The 16,384-nt window shown below is 36.5% G+C and overlaps 1 long non-coding RNA gene across 1 annotated transcript; it reads left to right on the top strand.

Annotated features, from left to right (window-relative positions):
* Positions 1–605: 605 nt before the first annotated feature.
* Positions 606–16,096, top strand: LOC127163509 (uncharacterized). The gene is made up of 2 exons (XR_007827493.1): positions 606–1,300; positions 14,760–16,096. It is a non-coding gene; the product is annotated as an uncharacterized LOC127163509 (long non-coding RNA).
* The last annotated feature ends 288 nt before the right edge of the window (positions 16,097–16,384 follow it).

The following is a 16,384-nucleotide window of genomic DNA, read 5'->3' as shown; positions in this document are numbered from 1 at the left end:
ACATTACAATAATGTGCTCTGGACATTTATCATTAAAATAACGCCATAGAAATCGCCTCAAACTATTAAAATAAAAGTCGTGTCTGAAAGATGCATTGGTTAAACTGGTTAAAATAAATGGAAAATATTGTGTTTTTCCGTGTCCGGAATATGACAATAATTTGACAATTAAAAACTAACAGACCGATGAAAATGCGGGACATTTTCAGTATGCGAAGTGCGGGACAAGGGGTGAAAATGCTGTGCGGTACAACGCAAAGCGGGACGGGTGGTCACCCTAATTTTACGTGTTGTAGGCGTGTTAAAATCCACGTGTTTTTGAACCACTTGTCCTTCCATAAAGGTTCAGCACTGCACAAAACCGCGTAAAAGCAAACTTATTATTTAATAGTGCAGGGCCATTTTTTGCCCCTTGAATTTATGGGACATTTCTGTTCCATTTCCGCTGAACAACCCCGTTAATTTCCGACCTTGTTAAGAAGGTTTAACAAAATGATTGCAAGAGTGTTAGAATGTAAATGTGTGTGTGTAATGTTGTAATGTTGGACACGCATGTATCCACAAGATGACGCTGGCGCTCCAAATTAAAACAGATCTATTGAACGGCCATAGTGCGCAGCTAATATAAGCCATGACAGTGAATTTTCTACGGCTTAAAATTATAAACTGCAAAGGCTCGAATCAAACAACACAACTACTGTTTCTCTGTGGGACTCAGTGTATATGTTTGCAACATTAAAGACATTTACTGGATGCCTCCCGATACCACGCAGACATTTCGCATTTATTTCATAAATGCGACCCAGCAATAAACTTTCCAGCTGTCGTGCCCGAAACCAGAGGCTAAAAGACAAGTAGGTGAGTGTGACACATTCATAAATGCATGTGCTACCTAGAATTCCATTTTGGGGAGGGCCTGAGAACTGCACGATATCTCCGCTCGCTGCTGCTGCTGCTGCTGTCGCACGGCACATGGCACACGAGTCTGCAGAATCCAGGTAAATCCTTTAAGAAGGCGGCGGTGACAGTCATGACTACGATACAGACGAGTGAACTTGATTAAATCTCGGCGCATCCGAGAGAAGAAAAAACACGCATATCTTCTCAGAAGAAACTTATGTGCGGGCTTTAGCGAAGAAGACATCTTTATCCCAGTCGTGTGACAGCAGTCGGAACCAGAATTGGACCGTACGATCGACAAACTTTTCTACAACTGTCAATACGTAGAATCAAATCAGTGGACGTAAATCAAATACGAGCTGGGTTGATTCAGCGCTCAAACAATGGAAGTCGAGCAGAGGTAAATTAATGTGTTGTTGCTAATTGTTGATAAGAATCAAAATGTGCTTTTTATGTACGTTCCTACTCATTTTTTATATATATATATTTATATATATATAGTTTTTATAATAGTTCTTTATTATTTGACTTTGTTATCATAGATCTATGTAGGAATGAAACAGGCAAAGTATGTTAAAATGGGTTACTGTTTAGTGGAATTGCGTAGTTTTAGGGTTATTCATTCTAAAATAAACACAACTGATGTTGAATAATAAATGATGTATATCTGGGGTTAAAGACATTAATGTGTTAGAGGTTGGGTCTTTGCGGGCAAGGTGAGTAGTTAAATTTACTCTCAACTGGCCTACAAAGTCCCAGTTTCTGGCTCATGTAATCATCCTCACTTATTTCTGTCTGAATAGGTATATTATGATACACATATACATATTAATAATATGTATATATATATATATTTAGATGTTCAATGGGTGGGAAACATACGGTCTATATTACAATAATTGACATAATTTAGTAAAATGGTTTGCTCAAAGAATTCTGTCGAGGATTCGCTATGCAATATCCGACTGTTGCAAGTTTAAAACATTGTATGCTTAGGTCTGCATGTGCCAAAAGTTTTCTCTTGCTATAGTTAAAATAGTGGCTCGTTTTTGACTGAGCACATTGTTATCTATTCTAGTGTGATTTGCTTAACTTGCACACTTAGTCCTATCAATTTAGTATTTCCTAATATTTTACAAACATTTCTGTAGCTCATGAGTGTAATATTGGCAGGACCCTCACGCTGTGTAATGGGCATGTTTGCAGTGCATGTATAAACACAGAAATACCAATCCGAATAGGAAAGAATCCCGCTCCGAAATGCACTGAACTCATTCACCTCTCTCGGCTACCCACTTAAATCCCAGAGCAAACCCCTTTTTTTATAAGGGCAATTTATAAACCCCTGGCATGCATGCTTGGGGGGAGGAGGGAGGCTAAAATTCCCCTCACTCTCTTCTTAATTTAAACTTTTCACTTGTTGGACGGCTGACAAACAGGGTCTTGCTCGTTTTCAGCCTTCCAGAGGCAAGGAAGCGATACAGCAGCCCCATGTCTGCGCTCTCCCAAGGGAGGGAAAGGGTGTCCAGCTCTCAGCAACACCCAGCCGCCGGATCGAAAGCCGGCTCCGTGCTGTTGAAATGTGAGTCTAGGAAGAGGACCCAAAAGGCAGCAAGAAAAATGAGGGACTTTTAGGGGCAGCTGTGTTTTATTAACCCAGTCATAATGCCCCTAAAAATCCTTATTGCTCTTGCAATTTTCAGCGTCCCTGCGTGGACAGACATGACCGAGCAGGGCTTAATGCACATGCATGCTCTAATGTAACAGAGAATAAGAAAGCCTTCTTGTGAAATGCTTTTCAGAGCCTCCTTTTTCAAACACAGGTTCCTAATTTAGCTAGTTCGATTTGTGCTCTTTTCAACACAGTCAAAGAATTGTCAAAAGATCTTGTGTAACTTAATGCGAAACACACTATATGTGGTTTATGTTAATAAGCAGTTGAGTAAATACACCCTTTCCTTTCATTAATGCAATGCAAAGTACGTTTTCTCTTTAAACCAGCTCTGACTTCATTCTGCTCTGAATCCGACTGCTTTTTGTCACATCCACTAGTCAATGTAAGCCTTGTGAACACTGAATGACGTTCCCCTGCTTGAGGTTATGTCTTTTTAGAGCTTGTCAGGAGACCTTTGGGACAAAGCGGTGTTGTCAAATATCAGCTTGAGCTCATTCATTCTACCAAAACTTTCTAGTAAGTCGTCCAATTCTTCTGGACGTGATTGTATTACCCTGTAGGCGTTCTTAGCTTGAGCTTAGCCAGGCAGAGCAAAAGCTGAGCCTGCTTCATGATCACAGCAGATTCTCGCTTATTATAATGTCACATGGAAATCACACTGACAAATTCAATAAACGGTCCGTATCGTCCCACGTTTTGGTGAGGGGCAGGTAATAGCTTGCACAGAGGCCGAGAGAAAAAGTGACTCAGCTCGGAGAGGATGCATGTAAGCCTGTGGAATCTCGAGCTCCTCTTTGAGATCGCCTGCTGTCCCACACGTCTCATTTGCACTTCGCTATTATCACAGCACGCTGGAAATGGTGCATTTCCCTCCGGCCAGGACGTCCCTGTGCAAAAATAAGCCACAGAGAAAGGCATGGCTATTAAAGACCATTAAAGATATTAAAGCAATATTTCAGACACTTTACATGTTGAAATCTAAATTATATACTGTGTGCAATAAATATTATCTACTCTACTGTTCAAGACTTTAGGGTCAGTATTTTTTTGGTCCCCCTTTGTATGAGGTGCACTGTAAAAAAAAAAAAAAATCCGTTAAAACTGGCAGCTGTGGTTGCCAGAATTTTACCGTAAAAATACGGTAGCAACCTTTTAGGTTTAACAGATTTAACTTAAATTTACATTTAAATACGATAATTTCATTACCGTAATTACCAACCTATTGAAGTACTGAAATCTGTTTTGTACCTTCGTAATACACTAATAAACACCAAAAGCAGGTGGTGATGAGAAAGTCACACGACAAACCAAAGCTCATCACAAGCAGGTTTTTAATACATGAAACTTAAATAATGCAATAAACATTAATTTAATAACATTAGCTGTAACATACAGCCCTAATGCACACAAATGATAAGAAAAAACTAAGAGAAACAGTTATTTCAAAGAAAAAACATTAAATGTGAAATGTAATGCAGGGAATTATTCACTGTAAATTCACTTCCAGAGACGGTATACTACCGTAAAATGACATGTAATGTCCAGTACAGTTTTTCACTGTATGTAGTAGGGGAACTTACCATTAACCAATTAATAGGTGTTTACTGTAGCATTTCTACTGTCTTTTACTGTTAAAATTACATTCATTTTTTTAAAGTGTGGCTTTAACTACTATGTACTTACTTAAAAAATAAGTACAACGTACTTACTGTGTTCATATTGTACTGCAAAACACTTTTGCTGCTATTGAGGTGGGATACGGGTATGGTTAGGGACAGGACTGGTGGTATGGGTAGGTTTAATGGTGTGTTATGGTGTAAGGCATGGCTCAACAGTGTAACTATAAATGCAATTACAGAAATGAATTACAGATGTAATTACATGCATTATTTTTTTGTAAGTACACAATAAGTGCATTGTATCAATGATTAATATACTGTAAGGTCACCTAATAAAAAGTGGGACCCTTTTTAAAATTAAATAATACTTTTTTCAGCAAGGACACAATAACTTGATCAAAGTGTCTAAGGCATTAATAATGTTACAGAAGTTTTCTATTAAAAAAAAGGCTCTTTGGAACTTTCTGTTTATCAAAAGATATTAAAATGGTTTCTGCAAAAATATTTAGCAGCACAGCTGTCTTTAACATTGATATAATCAGTAATTTTTCTTGAGCAGCAAATTAGAATATCAGAATGATTTCTGAAGGATCATGTGACACTGAAGACTGGAGTAATGATGCTGAAAATTCAGTTTTGACATCACAAGAATTACTTATATTTAAAAATATATATTGAAATAGAAGACAGTTATTTTAAATTGTATTGGTATTTCCAAATATTGTTGTTTTACTGTGTTATTGATCAAATCTCTGAAGCCTTGGTGAGCATGAGACTTCAAAAAGACAAAGACATGTTAGTGCCGATAGGCTCGTGGGCATCACGCCACGTTACGCATCGGGCGTTCATAGTTTGAGTCTTGGCTCACAGACCTTCTCGAACCCCTCGCCCTCTCTCTCTCCCACTTCGCTTCATGTCCACTCAATTAAAATAAAGGCATAAAATGCCAAAAATAAATATAAAAGAAAAACATGAAAACATCTTACTGACCACAGACAACAGAACAACAGTGTACCATTTTGGAGGAGATAAAAACCTGTAATAAAACCAAAACAATACCCGTTCTTGTCCTAGGACAAATTTAATTTTTTTTTTTGATCCACTATAAATGTTGACTACTGTCATTTTAAATGTTAGACTTTGCACAATATTAATCGCTACCAATATTTGCTGAGAAAAAAGCAACTGAAGATAGTTCAAGACATTTGCATTATTATAAGTAAAGCACTGAATAATTTTGCAAAAATGGCTTTAAGTCAGTATATTTCCATATCATTACATAACATAAGTTCACAGTAACTCATTTGTTTAATTGTTTGATTACGCACACAGGCGGACTGTTGTGCCACGTCTCGTTCCATCAGCGCTGTGAGCGAAAGAAAAAGAAACAACTAATACAAAAAAAAACAAATGTGTATTGAAAAGAAACGGTTCAGCACTAGAGGGAATTAAAGATTACAAACATTTGAATAACACTGTGCAAACAAAACTGAGTTCAACTGAGTTTTGACATTTAGGAGAGATACTAGAGGACGATATCCCAGAATTTTAGGCCAGTGATGCTGAAGTTCCTATACTGCCCATGGAGGACAATGGAAGCATTATGGGGCTGCAAAGTTTAGGACAAATTAACTATTCAAGCAGTTTAATGAGTAAGAGTTTAGGAGTTACAGTAATCTAGCTGTGAGGCCATAAATGCATGCTTAACAACAATTTTGGTAACTTTAAAGCTGAAGTGAAGGACAAACGAAGGATTGGCGGTGCAGATGGGAAGACTTGATATGGGCTTTAAGTCAAAAATCACACCCAGGTTGCATACAGTATGTGAAGGCGTCACCAGAACATAGAGAAAGAAGTATAGCGGTATTTTGGGTTGTGTCACTGTTTAATTTGAAAGAAATAGAAGCCATCCACACATTTGTATGCTTGTTATTAAAGCCAATGTAGTATCACACACTACTTCAGAGGCTGTAGTATGTAATATTGATCAAGCTCGCAGGAGTATTCACAGAAAGTGATGACACGCATGTGGTTTTATGATGCACCCAAATCCAGATTTCACACACACTCACATGAATCACACTCTCACTTTTTACAAACGAACATGCATAATGACGACGAGTGAAAACTTGTTGAGCGATCCCAAATGCTCATGAATAGCTTGTGTGTGTGTGATTCAGCAGCTGTGTGTTGTTGAGGAGTGAAGAGGCAGTGGTCTGTGACTGGGTGGGGAAGAGTACTAGAAGGCGGTGAGAAATGAAAGGTGACACAGATCTGGTGACTCAGCACAGACACACCTCCTAAGCCACACTGACTCACAATCACAATGAGGAATTTGTTTATCTGGAAACCGTTAGATATTAATGCTTCACAGCATGTTTACATCCGTTCATGGCCAGATTAACTGCATGTGTTTAGTTCATTGTTACCGCTGATTACTCAAAATAATTTTATGTGGGGCTATATATAGAAAGAGGGGGCTATACGTGGTATTATTGTTAATTAAAACTAAAATCAATTGTGTTGCTGTCTATGCAGGGTCAGAAAGCTCTCAGGTTTCATTTAAAATATCTTAATTTGTGTTCTGAAGATGATCAAAGGTTTTACAGACTTGGAATGACATGAGGGTGAGTAATTAATGACAGAAATTAATTAATTAACCCTTTAATGTTATATCATGTCAGCTAGTTGCTACATAAAATGTATTATTTTCATTTAGGTTAAACACTCTTAAAAATAAAGGTGCTTCACAATGCCATAGAAGAACCTTTTTTGTCTAAATGGTTCCATGAAGAACCCTTTGTGTCACAAAATGTTCTTTGTGGCGAAAGAAGGTTCCTCGGATTATAAAAAGGTAAGAAAGAGATGGTTCTATAAAGAACATTTGACTGAATGTTTTTTTGTGGAACCAAAAATGGTTCTTCTATGGCTTCACTGTGAAGAACCTTTTAAAGCACCTTTATTTTTCAGAGTGAACCTGAAGTACTAAAATATAGTGTACAAAGAGGCTAAAGGCACACCCTAAGAAAAAAATGTGCTTTTCACTGCACCCAAAGTATGATTACAGAAAAATATATACGTTTGTGCTGAACATTTATGGAGCAACAGATTTTGTGTGAAAATAAACCATACAAGTTGTTTATTTGGTTTAAAAATCTTACATTTAAAGTATGAACTAAGTATAAGCAAATGTATGAGGTGGCAATGGGGCCCTTTTACCCCACACACGGGGTAAATGGCTCACTAGCATGGGGTAAAAGGCACACAGTATTGATATAAATACTTTAGCTAAAATAATGTTTAAAGTTAGTATTTGTTCAAACCAATCACTTTAACAAAGTTTGTATTATTTTCTGCTTATTTTGATAAATAAAATAATTTATTTTGTTCAATAAATATACTGTCATTAAAATATGTCCATATAAAACATATATTTTAAAATACAGAACCAAATCTTTTTTCTTTCTTTTTTAAGATTTATTTTTGGCATTTTTGCCTTTTTATTGATAGGACAGTAGTGAGACAGGAAATAAAGTGGGAGAGAGAGGAAGGATGGGATCGGGATATGTCTGCGAGCTGGGACTCGAACACGGGACGCCCAAAGCGCAATGGCGCTGCATGTCAACACACTGCCCACGAGGCTATCAGCACCGACAAAACAAAATCATTTTAAAATATAAAGATTCTGAAAGCATTGAAAGAGATCTCATAATAATTGAATATAGATTTACAGCAGTAACAACAAATGATATTTTATTATATGATATGATTAATGTCATGTTTTTAAATATGATGGTTTTATTCTAAACATAATCATTCCCAACATAATATATGATATTTAACATCTGAATCTAACCATGTCAAAGCCAGCCTTCTATTAATTATCATGTTAATTATTGTGCCTTTTAGCCCCAACAGCAGGGGTGCTTTTTACCCCAAATACCATACTTTTACATATTCTTTCATTATTTAAAAACTGTTGCTTTAAAGGAACAATCCACTTTTTTTGAAAACAGGCTCATTTTCCAACTCCTCTAGAGTTAAACAGTTGAGTTTTACAGTTTTCCAATCCATTCAGCCGATCTCCGGGTCTGAGTTACATCGTGTACTAAGACTGACGGAAAATGATAAGTTGTGATTTTTCTAGGTTGATATGGCTAGGAACTATACTCTCATTCTGGCGTAATAATCAAGGAACTTTGCTGCTGTACCATGGGTGCAGCAGGCGCAATGATATTACGCAGCACCTAAAAGTGACCGGCACTAAGTTTGTATAGATGCAGAGTTGCAGCCAGCAAAGTTGACTGCGTAATATCAGTGCGCCTCCTGCACCCATGGTATGGCAGCAAAGTTCCTTGATTATTACGCCGAAATGAGAGTATAGTTCCTAGCCATATCGACCTAGAAAATCAAAACTTTTCATTTTTTGTCTGTCTTTGTACACGATGTAACTACAGAAGAGTCAAGATTTAAATAGGAAAAATACAGAAAATCTTTGGTCATTTTTGAGTGAGATGCTATCGGTGTAATCTGATTCAATAATCTATGCTAAGATATGCTAAAAGTGCTACTGCCAGACCCGGAGATCGGCTGAATGGATTTGAAAACGTTAAAACTCAACTGTTGGAAAATGAGCCTATTTTCAAAAAAAAAAGGAAAAAGGACTGTTGCTTTAAATCTGCAACATTTTTTAAAAACATCAAATACTAGATCAAGAAAGCACAAAATAGACAATCGTATCAAGGATCAGACAAATTTGCACGTGTATCTCGAAAAGTGGATGTTTTTCTGCCATCTAGTGATTTAGAGGAAAATAATATCAAAGGCACCTTTAGCCCCGTTGTACCCTATATATATATCCCCAAAAGCTGATCTTTTCCATACAGCAACAGTGCAATTATGGTCATGTCTTATCTCAAAAGCATAGAGTGAGCCAGGACTGCAAAAATAGGTGCATGACGATCCTGACTTAAAATGAAGCCGGTATTTTAACAGAACACAGAAGTTCAGCCTTTCAGTTGTTCAAAGTGGAGTTGTTTCTGGTGCCTGCTACAGACACAAAATGATGTTTTCTTCTCCGCAGCAGGAAGAGGCCTCAGGCCTGTAGGCACCATCTAGCTCCAACTGAGTAAACTACATGAAAGCCCTAACCACAATCAAAGTACTTCTTTTCAAGTTTGTTTTACATACTGCAGTAGTTTCACCCGGGTGTAATTGGCAAATTGTTGGCTATGCATATATTTATATAGTACGCTCATGCGGGTGTACACATACATATTTCTAGAAGCATTATTAATGCTAAGCAAACGTAACCAAGATATACAATCTCTACTGAGCCTCTGCTGGATGGAATAAGGAGTGCCAGAATAAATCATACACCTCGTGATTAAAATGATTCGCAAACATGCCCTGTGGTCTGTTAGACCTCCGCCAAAACTTTATGCGAACAGTGAAAGATTTGCCAGGAGAAACGAAAGATCCTATCAAATGTAAGAAACAAGATGAGTAGGGCTGAAGAAATCTGCTTTTAAAGTGAAAAATAGAGCGGCAGCAGTGGTGAGATAGAAAAAGAGAAAGCGGCAGTAGAAAGATATCACCGAAAACCAAGTGATGTGCAGGAACAGACATTATATATATATATATGATATATGACTGAAATCCTATAGCGAACACGATACAAATGACACGTTCAGATGTACCCAGCCAGCGGTCTTCAGCCTTGTGGTGTGCTCTACCACCAAATGTATTTTTAGTTTGAGGCAAACAATTTTCTCTGTATTCCCTCCTAGCATGTCTGTCAAGGGAGGAAAAAATAGCCTTTTAAAGAAATAGACAAAACATCTTTTATTCAAATCACATTTTGCTTCATGTAGACGCAATCTGTCATCTGTCATGAATATGTCATGTGATACCTGGACTCTACTTTCGAGTTACTTCCCGTTTGGCAGGCAAATTGAGGTGGTTTCCAAAAAGTGTCTGGCCAATCGAACATAAAGACGACAGGTTGTCATTCATAAAAATGTTGAGATGAAATCAAATCAGATTAGGAAGTTCTGAAAATGATCATGACATAAAGTGCACAAATTGTTTATAAAAGGAAAAAAGTATGAATTTTTACAAGGAACAAATTTGTTTGAAAACAGTATTTATCAAACCTCCATGGCATGAGTTTCTCTGGGTTCAGGCCTTTTACCAATGACTCAATTGATCAAAAAAGGACAAAACAACTTCCTGAGAACTAGGCTTTTTCGAATCCCTAATGTGGTCAAGACTTGTGCTTGTAACAGTTTAAATGATATGTAATATGAGCAGTCATAAACACACTGGAGAGTAAGAACCGACTGTGTGGTAAAGTCTGTTTACTGCCAATCCAACTGGCCAGCCAAAAACATTTTCATATCCCAGACAGGAGTGGCCAAATTAATTTCCTATAGTCAATTTGTAAGATCTTTTTTTATTTTAAGTCATTTTAAAAACCAGTAAGTTCAATTGCATTACATAATTATATATTACAATAATTTCATAAATGTATATTAACAATTTCTCTATTTTTTCATTTTCAGTAAAGCTGCTGTGGAATAATGTGTACTGTGAAAACTACTACTCAAATAAAATGGAATTTAATCATCTAGAAAATTATATAGATTAAGAAAAAAATACTAAAATGGTGGCTTGGCAAAAAAGCATAAGCTTTTATGCATAACAGATACAAATTGTGGAGCTTGACAACGTATGTACAAACCTAAAAAAAAAGATACCTTCAAGTAAAAATTTTGCATGCATTAAGTTTGCTGTGAAATTGTGATTAAAAAAATAAGTCAAATATCTTGGTCATTTTTTGACCACAACAGTGCCATAGGTCAAGATAAAGCACTTTTTAATGTCACTTAGCTAAATTCACTACATGTACATGTTAATTATAATTACATTTAAAAAAAAGAATCATTATAAACCCTACCATGGGAACACTGTAAAAAAAACAACAAACACACACAATTTGTTGAGTCAACTTAAAATAATGTGTTACCATGTTGCCTTAAAATTTTAAGTTCAGTCAACTCAAATAAGTTTAGTCAACTTGAAATGTTAAGTTGTACTAAGTGACAAAAAAAATGAGTTTGTTAAATTTAAAAGCTGGGTAAGTTTCCTGCTGTCTTAAAATTTTAAGTTGAATCAACCCAAATATCTAAGTTGTCACTTAAATTTTAAGGCAGCCGGATAAATTATTTTAAGTTGACTCAACAAATTGTTTTTTTACAGTGAACCACAGGCGAGGCATCATTTCAGCTGTTCTCTAAAATAAATAATAAATAGTGCAGCAATTTATACTAGATGTTTCTGCGTTCTGATATCCCTTGGATTTGCTGAGACAGTTGCATGCATAAATATTTATTTCAGAATCAGCAAATTTAACAGACAGGTGCATTACATTAAATTAATCTGAGGCAGATAAGACTAAGAATGTTGTTCAGTGCTGAGAAGTGTCTGCTTTAATGCATACAATAAAATAATGCCAAATAAAAGCAAAATGTGGACTTTTTTACATTATTTTATTGTATGCATTAAAAATTTTGTTTAAAAAAAATCCTTAAAATGATTTCTTTATAAAATGCCTTTCATTTAAAAAGTCATTATACTTTACTTTCATACAGTTAACAAATGTGTTTACTCCATTACTCCAAACGCCAAACAATGTGCATTTTCACAGCTTGTATCAGTGCCAGAAAGGTTTAACTTGCTAAGACATTTTAAAAATACAGGGATCACTATGTTCATCATGTCCACAATGCTTGAACCAAGTAGAAATTGAGTTTTCTTGCCAAAACCATGCTCTTCCACATTTGGCACAGAATAACTGCTCCACGTAGTTTACCCAGCATACACAACTGACAGCTCCAAAATAAGAGGGGCAGTTTAACATCGTATTTAATGAGTCTAGCCTAGTTGTAAACAGTACTTTTCTGAAAATTTAAATATAAAATGTCTATTGAGCATGTACAGCAAGCACTCTTAGTTTGGCTAGACACAAAGACCATTTTTGTATGCATTTGTGAGCTACGGGGTACAGGAAAATGGAGTGTTTACTTACGGCGACACTATTATCATGAACATAATGAGCTTAAATGAGTTTGGTTCACAAAAAGCATTAATTTTGCATTCACTGTATATATTAGCATGTCAAAAGTGTGTTTTATTTACACATCTATAGTAAATAGCATATTTTCAGTCTTTAGATAAACAAAGGCTTTATTCTCATACACTTAACTTTATGCATGGCATCAATAATTAACACATATTAAAACAAATAATGTAATTTATGTAATTTAATTTAAAAAAAAAAACCAAAACATGTGAATATTATTGAACAATCTAGTATTAATGGAGCAATGTGTTTGCTGTGTTCTTGCTGCACCAGAGCTGTCTAGAGAAAGTGTTGATTAATTTTTGGCAAATGTGGTCGTAGACTGTAACCAATTACCAAACTGAAAGGCAGGATTCAACCTTAAATAACCCTAAGAAACAAAACACACTTTTGCTTGAGCAGGCTGGATTAGTGAATTAACCACTGCCTTGACCCACTTGTACTGAATGCTCTTTGAATGAGTACATCAGGGGGAGTTGACATCTTTGTTGCAGGAAGATAAAGAGGGGCATCAGTGCCCAAATTTAGCCCATTGTGGGCCAGGCCAGCTAGACTGCTAGAAATTGATGATGCTAAATGGACTAAATGAGAGTTCCAGACCGCACAGCACATCTATTGCACACAGGTGCAGAGAAAGGACAGCTAACCTTTTTATTGTGAACAAATGTATGTCCTCTCAGCTTTTCATTTATACTTAAAGTCTGTGTAAAGCAATATTAAATATGTGTTCTGAGCTTGTCACAATACAGAAAAATGTGTTATTAACCACCCAGCCAAATTTAAATGACAAAAAGGGCAAGTAAATAAAATAAGTTAGCAAAATCTTGAAAAAATAATCAGTGTTCTCTGTTCTCAAACAATGGGGTGTGTCCGCTGTCGGCACTGAAAACACCCACTCGTGGGAGAGCTGCCACCTCTCTCAACTGTCAAATACAAATACCTTTAAATAAGGAGACCAAGCTGTTTTGTAAATTATCACAACCAGGTAATATACAGCGCTGTAGTAACTGACAGTAACTCAAGTAACTCGCCCAAAAAACCCCGAACACAAAAATGGTGAAAAGCTGTTTAACGGTTCCACTCCACAATTCAGTACTACATCACTTTAAAAACACTGGGGGCTTTTTAACCCAATTGCTGGGTTATGCCTGTTAGGTCATTATGTTGTAGGGCTGCCCTTAACTAAGATTTTTCTGGTCAACAAGTAGTTCATTTTAAGCATTAGTCGACTATTAGTCTCACGTGAAATCCACTTCCAAAACAAAGATTCACATATAATGTACTAGCCCCTTGTCATCCAAGATGTTTATGTCTTTCTTTCTTCAGTCGTAAAGAAATTGTGTTTTCCCAGCTGAGGAAAGAAGGGTCTTATCTAGCGAAACGATCGGTTATTTTCATTAAAAAAATACAATTTAAATACTTTTTAATCTCAAACGTTCGTCTTGCCTTTCTCTGCCTGAACTCTGTGTATTCTGGCTCAAGACAGTTAGTGTATGTTGAAAAACTCCAATCGTATTTTCTCCCTCAACTTCAAAAATCATTTCAAAATCATCCTACATCACTTCAGAAGTACAGACACAGTCTTTGCAAAGTGAACATGCAAAGAAGACCAAACACCCTAAACAAAAAAGGTAAAACAGCGATATAGGGCGATTTCAAAGTTGAGGGAGAACGTGAGATGGGAGTTTTTCGGCATACCCTAACTGTTGAGGTAAATAAAACAACCCAGCCTATTGGGTCAAAGAGTTAACCCAACGCTGGGTTTGTCCATATCTGACCCAGTGTTGGGTTGCCAAAATAGCCCAGATTGGGTTGTTTTTACCCAGCATTTTTTTTTTTAGAGTGATATCTGATATCTAACATTTAGGCTTTTTTTCCGCCAGCAGGCACTACTCCAGTCTTCAGCATCAAAAGATTCTGCAGAAATCAGAAATGGAGATTTATCATCTGAGATTTGTCATCTGAAAGCTGCATAAATAAGCTTTCCTTTGATGTTATGGTTTGTTAGATTAGGACAATATTTGGCTGAGATACAACTATTTGAATATCTTGAATCTGAAGGTGCAAAAAAAATCTAAATATTGAGAAAATCACTTTTAAATTTGTCCGGATTAAGTTCTTAGCAATGCATATTACTAATCACATTACAAATTTTTTATATTAGCATATTACTAAAATAATTTTGATATATTTACGGTAGGAAATTTACAAAATATCTTCATGGAACATGATTCTTTGATGAAAGTTTACTGTCACATTTGAATCAATTTAATGTGTCATTTTTAAGTGAAAGTCTCATAAAAATATTCTCAATACTAATTATTTTATCTTAAATTGTACACATTATTTTATTAAATGCTGCACATATTAATCTTTAAATATATGTCTTTACATATTATACTTTTCTACTTTTCGTTTTCAGCCAGGGGTCCCAGAAGATACTCCAAGACATCAGCGGACAAGACATACATAACATACAGACTACTGTATTCTTACATCAATTATAACTAACAATCTTCTACACATTATTTAATGCAGTAATACTAATGTTCTTAATAAAGGTTATTTAAAAGCCCGACTGCAAAAATGTGGGCAGATCCTGTATAGCTCAAAGGAATAGTTCATCTAAAAATGAAAATTCTGTCATCATTTACTCAGCTTCATATCCTTCCAACCATGTATAATTTTCTTTCTTCTTCAGATGAAGATATTTTGAAGAATGTTTCAACTCTTTTGATCCATATGATGAAAGTCAGTGAGGTCCAAAACAACACAGAACCCCACTTACAATCATTGTATAGACCAAAAAAAGTTGTGATCCACAGAAGAAAGGAAGTCATACAGTTTTGAAACATACGCAAATGATAAAAGAATTTTCATTTTTTGGCAGAACTATTCCTTTAACAGAGACAGAGGATGTTTTTGATGAAGAGGGTGGCTTAATATAGCCAGGTATTCTCAGCATCTCTCACCCCTCTCCAAGAGCCCAGCGATTTGACCCACAGGATTAACAAGTCAGTGTTTATGACAGAGGCCATGGAGGAGAACCCCCCCCCCACCTCCAAACACACATTATCCTGAGCCTGATGCTTGTGTGAAACTCAAGCCTTGACTCTCTAATGGAAGTTAACATCAGCATTCTAAGTGGACATGTGCTGTCAGATGCCAAAACTGTGATGACCTTAATTAGCAGTTAAGACGGGGTATATTCTGTAATAGATGCGAAAAAAGCCTAATGAATACATCAGCTGTTATGCAGTCAGTTTACTTCTATTTAAAGTTCCGTACCAGAGTAATTTTCTAAATATGTGACGGACGCACCGCTAAGGTGTGAGTTTCCTTAAGCTAATATAAGACACAGATGAGCGGCTACCACTGCCAGGGCGAAACAAGACATACTGTAGAAATGCACAAATGGCTTGATAAAGGACAGGGTACATTCTTATGCCATGCCCTGATCCCGCAACCACGTCGTCTTCTGACAATCCATCAACGACGTGCGAGCCAAGGGCTAAATGAAAACCAAATATGCCATACCTGCAGAAAGCTGAGCCAGCTAACACATGGGTGTCAGTTTGCTCATGTCGTGTAGGAGCATTTTATGAGGTGATGTTAATGGGATACAGAAAGGAGGTCCTTGTTGTGCACACTTCATCTCGGGGTATGTCATCCCTCAGGCCTCATGAACCTGCGCTGGGGTCAGAAACAGGAGAACCAGATAGATTATCCAGACCAGATACAAGTTGTTCACACACACACTGAGACACAGAATGCACTTTAAAGGTCACACATCCTGTGAATTCATGTACTGGATAGTATAAAAGCACATACCAGATGTTAATTTCTACTCTGAAATGTTTCCTATTACTGTCTCGCTTGTGCGTTAGTAATGTTAAAGATAATAATAGAAGTATTTCTGGTATTCATTTCAACTCCAGCCCTCACACCCACATGAGGACAACAAGTCACATGCTCGCTCATTTCCACCAGAAGCAACAAGTCAAACAGTCGGGATATCAACTTCCAGTATAAACTCACATTGGATTT

Source organism: Labeo rohita, chromosome 3 (genome assembly GCF_022985175.1).
Source record: "Labeo rohita strain BAU-BD-2019 chromosome 3, IGBB_LRoh.1.0, whole genome shotgun sequence".
In the NCBI taxonomy this organism is placed as follows: domain Eukaryota; kingdom Metazoa; phylum Chordata; class Actinopteri; order Cypriniformes; family Cyprinidae; genus Labeo; species Labeo rohita.
Note: the sequence above shows the minus strand (reverse complement) of the source record. Positions and strands in the feature narration are given on the sequence as shown.